This window comes from Chiloscyllium punctatum, chromosome 33 (assembly GCF_047496795.1).
Source record: "Chiloscyllium punctatum isolate Juve2018m chromosome 33, sChiPun1.3, whole genome shotgun sequence".
NCBI classification, from domain to species: domain Eukaryota; kingdom Metazoa; phylum Chordata; class Chondrichthyes; order Orectolobiformes; family Hemiscylliidae; genus Chiloscyllium; species Chiloscyllium punctatum.
This window is the reverse complement of record NC_092771.1, coordinates 77,662,086-77,678,184: the sequence shown is the minus strand read 5'-3', so window position 1 is coordinate 77,678,184 and position 16,099 is coordinate 77,662,086.

Here is a 16,099-nt window from a genome sequence, read left to right as displayed (position 1 = left end):
AGGGGGTCTGAGTGACAGTGACGGGGTGTTTATGAGAATGGTCAGTGTGATGTAGTGAGTGTGAGGGTGCGAGTGACAGTGACAGAGGAAGTGTGAGGGGATAAGGGTGGTCCTGGGGGAGTGAGCGTGAAGGGGTCAGCGTGACACTGACGTATTGGTTTTGAGGGTTAAGGGTGATAGGGAAGGTGCATATGTGTGATAATGTCAGAGTGACGGCGTGAGAGTGAGCGATTCAGATTGACGGTGATGGAGTGAGTGTGATGGGCTCAAGGTGACTGTGATTGCGGGAGTCTGATGAGGTCACGGTGACGGGAACATTGTGAGAGTCAGCAAGTGAGTGTGACAGTAACAGAGTAAGTCTGAGCAGGTTAGATGACGTGACCAAGTGAGCGATGGGCGTTCAGGGTGATGGTAACTGAGTGAGTGTAAGGGGGTCTGGGTGTCAGTGATGGAGTGAGTGTGCGGGTGTCAGGCTGGTGGTGAAGGAGTGAGTGTGATGGTGTCAGAATGACGATGACAGATTGAGTGTAATAGAGTGAGGTCTTCAGTGTGACGGTGACAAAATGCGTTAGAGAGTCAGGGTGATAACCGCGGAGTGAATGTAAGGGATTTCACGTTGTCGGAGTGAGTGTGAGTTTATGAGGGTGATGGAGAGAATGTGAGAGGGTCCGGGTGGCAATGACAGAGTGAGTGTGAGGGGATCAGGGTGATAGAATGTGTGTGAGGGGGTCAGGGTGATGGTGTCAGAGTGTGTGCGAGAGGGTCAGGATGACAGTGGCATAGTGAGTGTGAGGGGATCAGAGTGACAGAACGCAGTTGCTGTGAGGCTGGGCAGCGGAACAGTTACAGAGAGTGCGAGGGTTTCAGAGTGACAGTGACAGAGTGAGTGTGAGATGTTTAGGTTGACAGTGACTGACTATTTACGAGGGTGTAAAAGGATCGCTGAAAGAGTGACTGTGATGGAGTCAGGGTGACGGTGATTGAGTGAGTGAGAGGGGGTCAGGGTGGCAGGGAGGACTGAGTGAGATTGGGTCTGGATTACAAAGTTAATGGAATGAGGTCAGGGTGATAGTGACGGAGTGAGTGTACAGGGTCATGGTGACAGAGATGGAGAAGTGTGAGGTGGCCCGGGGACAGAATAAGTTTGAGATGGTCAGGATGACATTGAGGGTTTGAGTGTGACGGGGTCAGGGTGGCAGGGTGCACTGTGTGTAATTGGATCTGGGTGGTGGTGATGGTGTGAGTGTGAGGGGGTCAGGAGGAAGGAGTGATTGCGAGGAGGTCAGGGTGACAGTGAAGGAGTGTGTGTGGAGTGGGTCAGGGTGACAGCGAGTGAGTGAATGTGAGGGGGTTAGGTTGCTTGTGTCCGAGTGAGTGTGAGGTATCAGGGTGATGGTGATGGAATGAGTGTGGGGGATCAGGGAAACGGTGACAGGGTGAATGTCAGGAGTATACGCTGATTGTGACTCAGTGACTGTGAGGGGTCAGAGTGCCAATGACTGTGACTGTGACTACAGGGTTACTTTGCTGGACTGAATGTGATGGGCTCAGCGTGACAGAGACAGAGTGAATGTGAGGGTGTTAGGGTGACGGTGAGGGAGTGAGTGTGATGGGATCAGTGTGACGGTACCAATGTGAGTTTCGTTGTGAGTGTGACAGTGACAGAGTGAGGGTAGGGGGAACATCTTGAAGGTGATAGAGTTAGTGAGAGTGGGTCAGGGTGAGAGTACCTGAGTTTGTGTGCGGAGGACAGGATGACAGTGATTGAAAGAGTATGAAGGGGTCAAGATATTTGTGACTGAGTTGAAGGGCGTCAAGGTGACAGTGACAGAGTGAGTTTGAGTGTGTTATAGGTTAAGGTGATGGAATGAATGTGAGAAGGTAAGTATGACAGTGACGGATGAGTATGAGGAGGTCAGGGTGAGGGGGATGGAGTGAGTGTGAGAGTGTCACGGTGACCCTGACGGAGAGCGTGTGAGATGATCAGTGTGACAGTGACGGAGTGAGTGTGATGGGATCAGAGTGATAGAATGAGTGTGAGTGGCTCAGGATGAAGGAGTGATTGCGAGGAGGTCAGGGTGACAGCGACAGAGTGAGTGTGAGTGTGTTATAGGTTAAGGTGATGGAATGAATGTGAGAAGGTAAGTATGACAGTGACGGATGAGTGTGAGGAGGTCAGGGTGAGGGGGATGGATTGAGTGTGAGAGTGTCCCGGTGACCCTGACGGAGAGCGTGTGAGATGATCAGTGTGACAGTGACGGAGTGAGTGTGAGGGGATCAGAGTGATAGAATGAGTGTGAGTGGCTCAGGATGAAGGAGTGATTGCGAGGAGGTCAGGGTCACAGCGAAGGAGTCTGTGTGGGGGGATCAGGGTGACAGTAAGTGAGTGAATATGGGGGGAGGTTTATTGTGTCCGAGTGAGTGTGGGGTATCAGGGTGATAGCGATGGAATGAGTGTGAGGGGATCAGGGAAAAGGTGACAAGGTGAATGTGAGGTCTACACGGTGATTGTGATTCAGTGCGTGTGAGGGGTCAGGGTGCCTGTGATTGTGACGACAGGTTTACTTTGATGGACTAAGTGTTATTGGGCTCAGCGTGACAGAGACAGAGGGAGTGTGAGGGTGTTAGGTTGACGGTGAGTGAATGGGTCTGGTGGGATCAGTGTGACGTTACCAATGTGAGTTTCGGAGTGAGGGTGACAGTGACAGAGCGAGGGTGGGGGAATTGCGTGATGTTGATGGTGTTAGTGCAAGTGGGTCAGGGTGGCAGTACCTGAGTGTGTGTGGGGAGGACAGCATGACAGTGATTGAGTGAGTGTGAAGGAGTCAAGGTGCCTGTGACTGAGTTCGAGAGCGTCAGGGTGACAGTGAAGGAGTGATTCTGAGGGTTTCAGGGTAATACTGAAGGAGTGAGTGTGAGGATGTCATAGCTTATGGTGATGGAGTGAATGTGAAGAGGTAAGGATGACAGAGACAGATGAGCGTGAGGAGGTCAGGGTGAGGGGATGGAGTGAGTGGGAAAGTATTATGGTTACCCTGGCGGAGTGTGTGTGAGGTGGTCAGGGTGACAGTGATGGAGTGAGTGTGAAGGAATCAGGGTGATGGTGATGGCGTGATTGTGAGAGGCACAGGTTACAGTGATGTTGTGTCTGTAAGGAGAAAAGCGCGATGGAACCTACTCAGTGTGATTGGGTCAGGGTGACAGTGAGAGAGTGCATGTTAACATGGGCCAGTGACTTTCTGAGTATATGGCGGACAGTGTGTTGGTAGTTGAGTGACTATTACGGGTCAGGGCAACGGAGTGATTATAAGTAGCAGTGATGGAGTGAATGCGATCAGATCAGTGTGAGGGCGATGGAATGAGTGTGAGGGTGTCAGGCTGATGGTAATGGTGACAGATTGCATGTCAGAGTGTGACAGTGACAGAGTGAGAACAAGGGGGTCTGAGTGTCTGCGATGTAGGGAGTGTGAGGATGTCACGTGACATTGAAGGTGTGAGTGTGATGCATTCAGGGTGACGGTGATGTAGTGAGTGTGAGTGGGTTATTGTGATGGTGGCAGAGTTAATGTGAGGGTGCCAAGGTTACGGTGATGGAGTGAGTGTGAGGATATCATAGATTACAGTGATGGAGTGAATGAACAGAGGTAAGGGTGACAATGACGGGTGAGTGTGGGGATATCATGTTGAGAGGTTTGCAGTGAGTGTGAGGGAATCCGGATGACACTGATGGAGTGAGTGTGCGGGTGTCAGGCTGCTAGTGAAGGAGAGAATATGAAGGGGTCAGAGTGACGATGACAGGTGGAGTGTCGTGGTGTGACTGTGACAATAAAGGAGTGAGTATAAGGGGGTAGGTGTATCGGTGATGAATTGTGTGCGAGGAGTCAGGTGACCGTCCGTTTGTGAGTGTGAGGTTGTCAGGATGACAGAGTGAGTGTGAGGGAGTCAGGGTGACGTTTACTAAGTGAGTGCGAGAGAGTCAGGGAAGAAAGGTAGTGGCGGTGTCAGGGCGATTGTGACAGACTGTATGTTGGAAGGTCAGGGTGACAATGCCAGAGTGAGTGTGAGGGGATCGGAGTGACAGAATGAGTGTGAGGAGGGCAGGTGACGGTAATGGAGTGAGTGTGAGGTCGACAGAATGACAGTTACGGAGGGAGTGTGAGGGTTTCAGAAAGATAATGAATGTGTGGGGTTCAGATTGATAGTGATGGAATAAGTGTGTGAGGATCAGGTGATAGTGACAGAGTGAGTGTGAGATGTTCAGGGTGACAGTGACTGACTACATGCAGGGGGTAAAGTTGTCACTGACGGAGTGAGTGCGAGGGGGTCAGGTTCATTGTGACAGAGTTAGTCTGAGGTGGGCAGGATGATTTTGAGGTTGAGTGTAAAGGGGCTAAATGTGTCTGAGCTGAGTGAATGTTATCGGGTTTGGATGACATAGTGAATGTGATGGGGTCAGGGTGACGGTGACAGTGTGAGTGAAGTGGCCAGGGTGACAGACATGGAATGAGTGTGAGATGGTCAGGGGACAGAGTGAGGTTGAGGGGGGCAGGATGGCATTGAGGTTTTGAATGTGAGGGGGTCAGGGTAGCAGGGTGACTGAGTGTGATTGGGCTTGGGTGATGGTGATGGAGAGAGTGTGAAGGATCAGGATGACAGACTGGTTGTGTGGGGGTCAGTCTGACAGTGACGGAGTGAATGTGAGGGTACACGGTGACGGTGACTGAATGAGTGCGAGGGTGTCAGGATGCCTATGACTGTGACTAGTCAGGGTTATTGTGACGGACTGAGTATGATGAGGTCAGCGTGACAGAGTTGGAGTGAGTGTGAGGGTATCAGGGTGTGGGTCAGGCGGTGATTTTGATGGGGGTCAGTGTGACGGTGGCAAAGTGAGTGTCAGGGAGTTGTGGGTGAGAGCGATGGATTGAGAGTAGGGTAGGTAGTGTGGTTGTGATGGAGTCAGTGCTTGGGGTCAGGTTGACAATGAGTGAATGAGTGTGAGGGTGCCAGGTTGGTTTTGACTGAGTGAGTGTAAGGGGATTTGGGAAACGCTGACGGAGTGAGTGTGGGGGGGTACATAGTGATAGTGACTGAGTGAGTGCGAGTGGGTCAGGGTGCTTTTGACTGTGACTAGTCAGGGTTACTCTGACGGACTGAGTGTGATGGGCTCAGTGTGATCGAGGCGGTGTGAGTGTGAAGGTATCAGGGTGACGGTGAGAGAGTGGGTTTGATGGAGCCAATGTGACGGTGACAACGTGAGAGTCAGGGATTGAGGGTGACAGTGATGGACTAAGTGTGTGGGGGTAGTGTGATGGTGATGGAGTTAATGCAAGGTGGTCAGTGTGACAGTGAAGAAGTTAGTGTGAGGGGATCACTGTGATTGTGATGGAGTTAGTGTGAGTGTGTCAGGGCGACAGTGATGGAGAGAGCGTATCGGGATCAGGGTGACATTGAGAGTGTGAGGGGGTCAGGGTAATGGTGATGGAATGAGTGTTGAGGGGGTCAAAGTGATGATGATGGAGTGAGTGTGGGGGTGCAGGATGACCATGACCAAGTGAATGTGGGGAGGTCAGGGTGACAGTGATGGAAAGAGTGTGAGTGGGTCGGGGTGACAATGATGTGGTGTGTGCCTGCGGTCATTGTGATATTGGGACACTTAGTGTTAGTTCCCAAGAGTAACAGTGACGGAGTAAGTGGGAGAGTGTAATTATGACGATGAAGAAGTGAGTGTGATGTAGTCAGTTTTACTGTGACAGAGTGAATGTTAGGGGTTCAGCGTGACAGTGAGGGTTTGAGGTTGAATGGTCAGGGGAACAGGGTGGGAGTGTGCGTGACCCAGTCAGGGTGATGGTGTGAGATTGAGGGGTTCATTGTGATGGTGATGGTGTGAGTATGAGAGTGTCATGGTGACAATGAGGGTTTGAGTGTAAGGACGTAATGGTCACAGGAATGGAGTGAGATTGAGCGTCAGGGTGATGGTGAGGGAAGGATTCTGATGGGGTCAGGGAGTTAGAGTGACAGTGACAGGATGAGTGTGAGGGGGTCAGACTGACGGTGACAGAGAAAGTGTGAGGAGATCAGATTGAAAGTGACATAGTGACCGTTACTGGATCATGTTGACAGTGAACGAGTGAGTGTGAGAGAGTTGGTGTGACGATGGCAGCGTGAGTGTGAGGGACTTAGGGTTACGGTGAGAGAGTAAGTGTGAGGGGGTCAGTACAACGGTGATAGAGTGTCTGTGTGAGTGGAACAGAGTGACGGTGAGTATCTGTGTGAGTATCTGTGCGTCAGTGTTACAAAGATGCAGTGAGTGTGACGGAGTCATGGTGATGGTGACTGAGGGATTGTGACCCTGTCAGGGAAACTGTAACTGAGTGAATATGAGCGGATTAGGGTGACTGTGAGTGTGTGGCTGTGAGGGAGTCAAAGTGATGGTGACGGAGTGAGTGTGAGGGGGTTCGGCTGACAGTGATAGATCGAGTGTGAGAATGTCAGGGAGACAGTGGTGGAATGAGTGTGATGGCATCCGTATTACGGTGACGGGGTGATGGTGATTTAGTGAGCGTGTGGGGGTCTGGGTGGTGGTGACAAACTGCATTGAGTGCTCAGGCTGATAGCTATGGAATGAGTGTGATGGGTTTAGGTTGACGATGACACAGTGAGTGTGGGAGGGTTAGGGTGACGGAGGCTAAGTAGCGTGAGGGGGAGACGGCGACAGAAACTGGGTGAGTGTGAGGGGTTCAGGGTGACGTGACAGAGTGAGTTTCAGGTTGTCAGGTTAACAGTGACAGAGTGCGTGATGGGGTCATGGTGATGGTGCTGGAGTAAGGGTGAGGGTGAGGACCTCAGTGTGACGGTGATCGAGAGAGTCTGGGGGTCAGGGTGATGGTGACAGTGAGTGTGAGGATTTCAGCATAATGCTGACGGCGTGAGTGTGAGAGTGCCAGGGTTATGATGTTGGAGCGTGCGTGAGGGTGTCATAGGTTATGGTGATGGAGTGAATATGAGGACTCAAGGGAGACAGTGACGGATGAGTGTGTGGAGGTCAGAGTGATGGTGATAGTGTGAGTGCAATGGGGTCAGGGTGAGGGTGAATGTGAGAGTGTCAGTGTGAGGACGTCATGATGACGGAACTGAGTGACCATGATGTAGCGATTTTGAGGAGGTCAGGGTGACAGAGATAAGTGAGCGTGAGGGGGTCAGGAGGAAGGTGGTGGAGTGAGTGTGAGAGTGTCAGGGTGATGCTGATTGAGAGAGCTGAGGGTCATGGTTACAGGGACGAAGTGAGTTTGAGGGTTCATGAGTGATGGTGACACATTGAGTGTGAGTGGGACAGGGTGATGATGATGGAGTAAGTGTGATGGGGACAGGGTGACGGGGACAAAGACTGTTTGAGTGTCTCTGCGTGACAGGGACAGAGAGACTGTGAGTGCCGCAGCGTGACGGGGATGGAGTGAGTGTATGTTTCCATCAGGTTGACATTCATACATTAAGTTTGTGTGTTTCAGGGTGATGGTAACTGCGTGAGTGTGACACTGTCAGGGAAACAATGGCGGAGTGAGTGTTAGGGGACAGTGTGATGGTGACTGGGTGAGTTTGACGGTGAAAGGGTGACAGTTACTGAGTGATTGTGTCCGTGGCTGGGTGACAATGATGGTGAGTGTGAGGGTGCCATGCTGACAGAGACGGAGTGAGTGTAAGACGGTCAGGGCAATAATAACGAAATGAGTGTGAGGGCATCAATGTGACAGTGATGTAGTGAGTGTGAGAAGTTCAGGGAGACAGTGCCGGAGTGAGTGTGAGGGTGTCAGGGTGACCGTGACAAAGTGTGTGTGACGGTATTGGAATAATGTTAATGAGATGACGGTGATGCACTGAATGTGAAGTGGTCAGGGTGACAGTGAAGGAGTGAGTGTGAGACGGTCGGGGTGGAGTGAGCATGACAGGGTCACGTTGATGGTGTCTGAATGAATTAGAGGGGTTACGGGTGATGGTGACTGAGTGTGTGCAAATGGGTCAGGGATATGGTGATGGAGTGAATGCGAGGGGGGTCAGCGTGATGGTGATGGTGGGGTCTGATGGGTTCAGGGTGACCCTGATGGAGTGAGTGCAATGGGACCAATGCGAAAGTGTGAGAGATGGTAGCGATGGTGACGGAGTGAGTGTGAGGTGGGCAGCGTAACGGATCCAGAGTGAGTGTGTCGGCGTCAGTGTGGCAAAGATGGAGTGAGTGTGAGGGGGTGACGGTGACAGGGACAAAGAGAGTGTGAGGGCCTCAGGGTAACGGGGACTGGCAGATTGTGAGGGGCACAGGGTGAACGTGACAGAGTTATTGTGAGCGCCTCAGCATGTCAGGGACAGAATGTGCGTTTGTGCACCAGGTAAACAGTGACAGAATGCGTGCGACGGTGTCAGTGTGACGGGGACATGGAGAATGCGAGGGGCTCAGAGTGATGGTGAGTACCTCGGCATATCAGGATCGGAGTGCATGGATGTTTGTCAGCTTGTAACTGATGCAGTGACTGCGAGGGTTTCAGGGTGATGGTGACTTAGTGATTGTGACCCTTTCCAAGGAACAGTGACGGAGTGAGCGTCAGGGGGTCATGGAAACAATGGCGGAGTGAGTGTGAGTGGTTCAGGGAAAGGGTGACTGAGTGAGCGTGTGGGTTTCAGGGAGACAATTACGGAGTGAGTATGAGGGGTTCAGGAAAACGGTGACGGAATGAGTGTGAGGGGATACAGGTGTCAGTGACTGACTGTGGGGTTTGCAGATGTCAGTGACTGAGTGAATGTAAGCGTGTCAGGGTGACTGACAGTGTGAGTGTTGGGGTGTCAGTGTGACAGTGATGGAGTGAGTGTGAGGGAGTCAGGCAGAGGGTTACAGAGTGAGTGTGAGAAGGTCAGGGTGATGATGATGGATTCAATGTCAGGTTGTGAATGTGACAATGATGTTGTGAATGTGAATGGCTCAGGGTGACGGTGACAGAGTGACTGTGAGGAGGTCAGGGAGGGAGTGAGTGTGACGGGGTCAGTTTGACGGCATCAGAAATATTGTGATGGAGTCAGTGTGAGCGGGTCAGGGTGATGGTGTGAGAGTGAGTGTGTGGGAGACAGTGCGACAGTGACGGATGAGTGCGAGGCAATAAGGAGATGGTGACAGAAAAAGTGCGAGGGGTGATTGGTATGGTGATGGGGGAGTGTGACGGTGATAGGATGATTGTAATTGCAGGGAGTGTGTCCGGGGCTTGGTGCAGCAGAGTGGCAGGAGCTGGGCGGAAGTGAAATCAGAGCGCAGAGGCTATTTGGGAAGTTGAGCGACTGTTATTTCAGAAGGTGTGTTCTAAGTCCAAGGTCCTACGGTGGCACGGTGGTTAGCACTGTAGACTCCCAGCGCCAGATACCCGGGTTCAGTTCCCGCCTTGGGCAACTGCCCATGTGGAGTTTGCACGTTCTCCCCGTGTTTGCTTAGGTTTCCCTGACTGCAAAGCTGGTTTAGTGTGCTCTGTGCATGATGTTGGAGGTCAAGTACTCTGGTGTATATGGCTCGTGTAACTGTGGAAAGTGTGTACACGTTCAGCTTCTGACAGAGCATATTGCCACACTGATTAAAGAACTTGATGACCTCATGCTCATCCAAGCGAACGAGATCTTTCTGGACACTACCTTCAGTGAGGTGATTACAGCGAGCATACCAGAAGGGAAAAGACGGTGAGGAAGGCAGAGAGGAGACAAGTGCTCGAGGCCCTAGTCGAAGCATCTGTTAGGAACAGGTTGAATCTTTTGGAAACAGGAGAGACAGATGACACTGCCAGTCCGCGATGCGGTCAGGTCTGCCAATCAAAAGTTGGCGTAGGAGGCAGACCCGAGGAGTCAGACATCATCTCGAACCGTGGTAATAGGGGACTCCATACTGAGAGGAACTGAACGGGGATTCTGTGGCAACAGGCGGAATTTGAGGAGAGTGTGTTGCCTTCCTGGTGCCAGGATAAAGGATGTCGCAGACAGAGTGCTCAAGGGCGAAGGTGATGGTACATGTCGGCACAAATGATGTCGGGAAGAGGAGGAGAGACATTCTACAGCGGGAATTCGGACTACTGAGAAGAAAGCTGAAAAGCAGCAAGTCTAGTCTGGTTATCTCTGGTTTGCTTCCAGTTCCTCGGGTTGGAGAGGACAGGAACAGGGATATAATTGACTTGAAAGGGTGGCTGGGGAACTGGTGCAGGAAGGAAGGATTTAAAGTCTTGGATCACTGGGGTATGTTTTACGGTAAGGATAAATTATACAAGAGGGACGGCTTGCGGCTTAATAGATGGGAGACCAGCATTCTGGCAGGCAAGTTTGTCACTGCAATAGAGTTGTGTTTAAACTAAATAGCGTGGGCGGGGGGACAAACTGAAAGTTCAAGAAGGAAATTGAATGTAAAGTTAGAACAAGAGAAGTCAAGAAAGACAACAGAATCAATGGAGCAGAAAACTCACCAAGGGATCATGCCGTAAGGTCAAGTGAAATCGGGATTGATAGGAAGGGTGAGGGCAGTAACAAATTAAAAACATTATATTTGAATGCACAAGACATTAAAAATAAGATGGATGACCTTGCGGCTCATTTGGAAATTGGCAATTATGATGTTTTGAAGATAACGGAGTTGGGGCTTCAAGTGGACAGTGCCTGGGAAATGAATATTCAATGCTATGTTCTATCGTAAGGACAGACTGACGGGCAAAGGGGGTGGGGTGGCCCTGTTCGTCAGGGATGGTATTCAGTCCCTTGCGAAGGAGGACCTAGAAGCAGAGGATGTGCAGTCAGTATGGAGAGAGCTGAGAAATTCTTAGGGTAGAAAGACCATCGTGGGAGTTATCTACAGGCCCCCAAACGGTAGTCTGGATGTAGAGTGTAAGTTGAATAAGAAGCTGAAATTGGCCTGTCGCAAAGATATTACTACAAAGATATGTCGCAAAGATATGGTGGATTTCGACATGCAGGTATACTGGGAGAATAAGGATGGTACTGGAACACAAGAAATTGAGCCTGAGGAGTGCCTCAGAGATGGATTATTGGGACAGGTGGTGCTGCAGCCTAACAGGGAGAATGCAATTCTGGATCTGGTGTTGTGCAACGAACCGGATTGGATCAGGGATGTCGAAGTGAAGGAGCCATTAGGAGATAGTGACCATAATATAAGAAGCTTTAATCTGCAATTTGAAAGGGAAAGAGTAGAATCGGAAGTGAACTGAAGAATATTTCAATTGAATAAAGGTAAATATAGAGCTATGAGAAAGGAGCTGGCCAAAGTTCAATGGTACAATACCCTAACAGGGATGGATGGCAGTGGAGCCAGGTATTTCCGAGTATAATGCAGAAGATGCAGGATCAGTTCATTCCAAAAAGGAAGAAGGATCCTAAGAGGAGGCAGGGGTGGCCGTGGCTGAAGAGGGAAGTTAAGAAACATATAAAGTCAGAAGACAAAAAGTATAACATAGCAAAGATGAGTGAGACAACGGACGACTGGGAAAATTTAAAGAACAACAGAGTATAACTAAGAAGGAAATACGCAGTGAAAATATGAGGTACGAAGGTAAACTGGCCAAAAATATAAAGTAGGACGGTAAAGCTTTTTTGAATGGAAAAAAATTGTTCGGACTAAATTTTCCTGTTGAAGTCAGAAACGGATGAATATATTATGGAGCACAAAGAAATATCAGAAGAGTTGAATTGGTACTTTAGATCTGTGTTCACTGTGGAAGACACAAGCAATCTCCCAGAGGTAATAGTGGCTGAAGGACCTGAACTGAAGGGAATTTATATTTGCCAGGAAATGGTGTTAGGTCGGAAGGCTGGTAACTCCCTGGGACTTGATGGTCTTGGTTCCAGGGTACTGAAGGAGGTGGCTCTAGAAATCGCGGATGCATTGGTGATCATTTTCCAATGTTCTACAGATTCAGGATCAGCTCCTGCAGATTGGAGAGTAGCTAATGTTGTCCCACTTTTCAAGAAAGGAGAGAGAGAGAAAGTAGGGAATTATAGTACAGTTAGCCTGACCTCAGTGGTGGGCAAGACGCTGGAGTCAATTATAAAGGATGAAATTATGACACATCTGGGTAGCAGTAACAGGATAGGTGGGAGTCAGCATGGATTTATGCTTGACTAATCTTCTGGAATTTTTTGAGGATGTAACTCTGAAGATGGACAAGGGAGATCCAGTGGATATAGTGTACCTGGACTTTCTGAAAGACTTTGATAAAGTCCAACATAGGAGGTTAGTGAGCAAAATTAGGGTGCATGGTATTGGGGGCAAAATACTGACTTGGATTGAAAATTGTTCGGCTGACAGGAAACAAAGATTCGTGATAAACGGCTCCCTTTCAGATAAGCAGGTGGTGACCAGTGGGATACTGCAGGGATCAGTGCTGGGACAGCAGCTTTTTACAATATGCATTAATAATATAGATAATGGTAGTAAAAGTAATATTCGCAAATTTGCTGATGATACAAAGCTGGGTGGCAGGGCGAAATGTGAAGAGGATGTTAGGAGATGACAGGGTGACCTGGACAGGCTAAGTGAGTGGACAGATGCATGGCAGATGCATTTTAATGTGGATAAATGTGTGGTTATCCACTTTGGTGACAAGAACAGGAAGACAGATTACTAACTAAATGGAGTCAAGTTAGGTAAAGGGGCAGTACAACGAGATCTAGGTGTTTTTGTACATCAGTCAATGAAAGCAAGCATGCAGGTACAGCGGGCAATGAAGAAAGTTATCAGCAGGCTGGCCTTCATAAGAAGAGGAATTGTGTATAGAATCAAAGAAGTCCTTCTACAGCTGCACAGGGCCCTGCTGAGACAGCACCTGGAATTTTGTGTGCAGTTTTGGTCTCCAATTTTGAGGAAAGACATTCTGGCAATTGAGGGAATGCAACGGAGGTTCACGAGGTCAATTCCCGGAATGGCGGAACTGTCTTAAGTTGAAAGATTGGAGCGACTGGGCTTGTGTACCCTTGAGTTTAGAAGGCTGAGAGGAGATCTGATTGAGACATTTAAGGTTATTAAAGGATTCAACACTCTGGAAGTGGGACAAATATTTCCGCTGATGGGTGAGTCCCGAACCAGAGGCCACAGTCTGAAAATAAGGGGTAGGCCATTTAGAACAGAGTTGAGTAGAAACATCTTCACCCAGAGAGTGGTGGGTGTGTGCAATGCTATGCCCGATAGGGCTGTGGAGGTCAAGTCTCTGGAAACATTCAAGAAGGAGTTGCATAGAGCTCGTAAGGATTTTCGAAGACCTTCAAGGGTTATGGGAATAAGGCAGGAACAGGATACTGATTGAGGATGACCAGCCACGATCATAATGAATATTGGTGCTGGCATGAAGGGCTGAGTGGCTTACACCTGCACCTATTGTCTATTGTCTATTGTGACAATGACGGATAGAGTGTGATGGTGCCAGGGTTATGGTGATGGAGCGAGTAGGACAGGTGTGCCAGATTACGCTGATGGAATGATAATGAGGACATAAGATGATAATGACGGATGAATACCTGAAGGTCAGAATGAAGGGTACAGGGTGACAGTGATTGAGTGAATATGAAGGTTCCAGGGTGACAGTGACAAAGTGAGTGAGAGGGGTACCGGGTGACAGTGATGGAGATAGTATGATTGGGTCAGAATGGCGGAGACAAAGACAGTGTGAGGGCCTTAGAGTAACGGGGGCAGAGAGATTTGAGGAGCACAGGTTGACAGTGATGGAGTGAGTGTTACTGGATCAGTGTTTCGGTGATGGCGTGACGGTGATTTATTGACTGTGAGTGGGTCCGGGTAATGGTGACTAAGTGCATTGAGTGTCTGGGTGATGGTTATGGAGTGAGTGTGAGGCGGTCAGGGTGACGATGATAGAGTAAATGTCTGTGTGTGTGCGTGTGTGTGTGTGTGTGTGTGTGTGTGTGACAGTGACATAGTGAGTGTGGGGGGTCAGGGTGACGCTGATGGAGTGACTGTGAGGGGGGCAGGTTGACACTGACAGAATGTGTGTGCAGGGTTCAGTGTCATGGTGCTGCAGTGAGTGTGATGATATCAGGGTGACAGTGATCGATAGAGAATGAAGGGCTCAGGGTTAAGGTGATGGAGTAAGAATGAGTGTGTCCGGGTTACAGAGATGGAATGGGTGTAAGGGGCTCAGGTTGATCGGGGCAGAGAAAGTGTGAGGGGTTGGGGTGACTGTGCCAGGGTAAGTGTGCGTGCCTGAGTGTGACGGGGACGAATGCACCTGTGTGCGTCAGGTTCGCAATGATGCAGTGGATATGAGTGATTCAGGGTGACGGTGACGAAGTGATTGCGACCCTGCCAGGGAAATAGTGACGTGGTGAGTGCGAGGGGGGCAGGGTGACAGTGACTGAGTGAGTGTGAAGCTTTCCGGGTGTCAGGTGACAGAATGAATGTGAGGATGTCAGGGTGAAAGTGACAGAATAGTGTGAGGTGTCTAGATGACAATGATATAGTGAATGTAACAGGGCCAGGGCGGGAGTGAACGTGATGGTGTCAGTTTGATAGTGACCAAGTGATTTTGAGGGGTTCTGGGTGACGGTGACAGACTGTACCCGATGGGGTCAGGGTGAAGTCATGGAGTGAGTGTGAGGCGTCAGGCTGATGCTGACAGAATGATTGTGCGGAGTGAGCGTGACGACGATGGAGAGAGTGTGAAGGTGACCAGGTGCTGGTCATGGAGAGAGTGTGAGAGGGATAGGGTGATGATGATGGAATAACTGTGATGGGGCCTGGGATCAGGGTGACAGTGAAGGAGTGAGTGTGAGCGGGTCAGAGCTACGGTGATGGAGTGAATGTGTGTGGGTCATGCAGACAGTGATAGAATGAGTGTGATGGTATCGGGTTGATAGTGGCAGAGTGAGTGTGAGTGATTCAGGGTGACAGTTACAGTAATAGTGTAATGAGATCAGGATGATGGAGATGGACCGAGTGTGAGGGGTTCGGTTTGGGAGTGTGTGACTGCGTCAGGTTGACGGTGACCTAGTGATTTTGAGGGGTTTCGGGTGAAAATGCCAGAGTGTGTGAGATGGAGTCAATGTTATGGTGATAGAGTGAGGGGGTTAGGGTGATCAGGTAACGGACATAGAGCGAGAGAGAGTGAGGGGGATAGGGTGATGGTGATGTAGTGAGTGTGAGCTGATTAGTGTGACGATGACTGAGTGTGTGTAACATTGTCAGGGTGACAGGGATGCAGTAAGTGGGAGGGTTTAACAATGACGATGAGGGAGTGAGTGCCATGTAGACACGGTTACTGTGATTGAGTGGGTGTGAGGTGTTCAGTGGGGCAGTGAGGGTTTGAATTGTGCGTTCAAGGACACAGGGAGTAGCACGTGTGACTGGATCAGAGTGACCGCAGGAGAGTGAGGGTATCAGAGTGATGGTGATGGAGTGAGCATGAGGGTTTCAGTGTGACAATCAATGATTGAGTATAAGGAAGTCAGGTTCATGGGAATGGTGTGAGATTAAGGGGTCAGTGTGACTGTGAAGGAGGGAGTCTAATGGGGTCCGGGTGATAATGGCAGAATGGTTGTCAGGGAGTTATGGTGGTAGTGACAGAATGAGTGTGAGCTGGTCAGGGTGACTGTGAAAGAGAGAGTTGAGTGGGTCAGGGTGACTGACATGTAGTGATTGTGAGGGGGTCAGGTTAACGGAGACTGAGATTGATGGGGTTATGTTTATGGTGCTACTAAGTGAGTGTGAAGGTGTCAGGGTGACGGTGACGGATTGAGTGTGAGGGGTAAGGATGGCGGTGAGCTTGTGATTGTGATGGGTTCAGCGTGACCCTGATGGTGTGAGTGTGAGGGGGCCAGTGTGGCAGTTACAGTGTGAATCGGAGCGAACCAGGGTGATAGTGGTGATAGTGAGTGTGAGTGCGTGAGTGGGTTCAGGGTGACAGTGAGGTTGTGAGTGTGTGCGTTTCAGACTGACGGTACAGAATGAGTGTGAGGGTGTCAGTATGACAGTGATAGAGTGAGTGTGAGATGGACAGGCTATCGGAGATCGAGTGATTGCGACGGAGTCAGTGTGACAGTGATAGACTAAGTGTGAGGGGGTCAGGGTGAT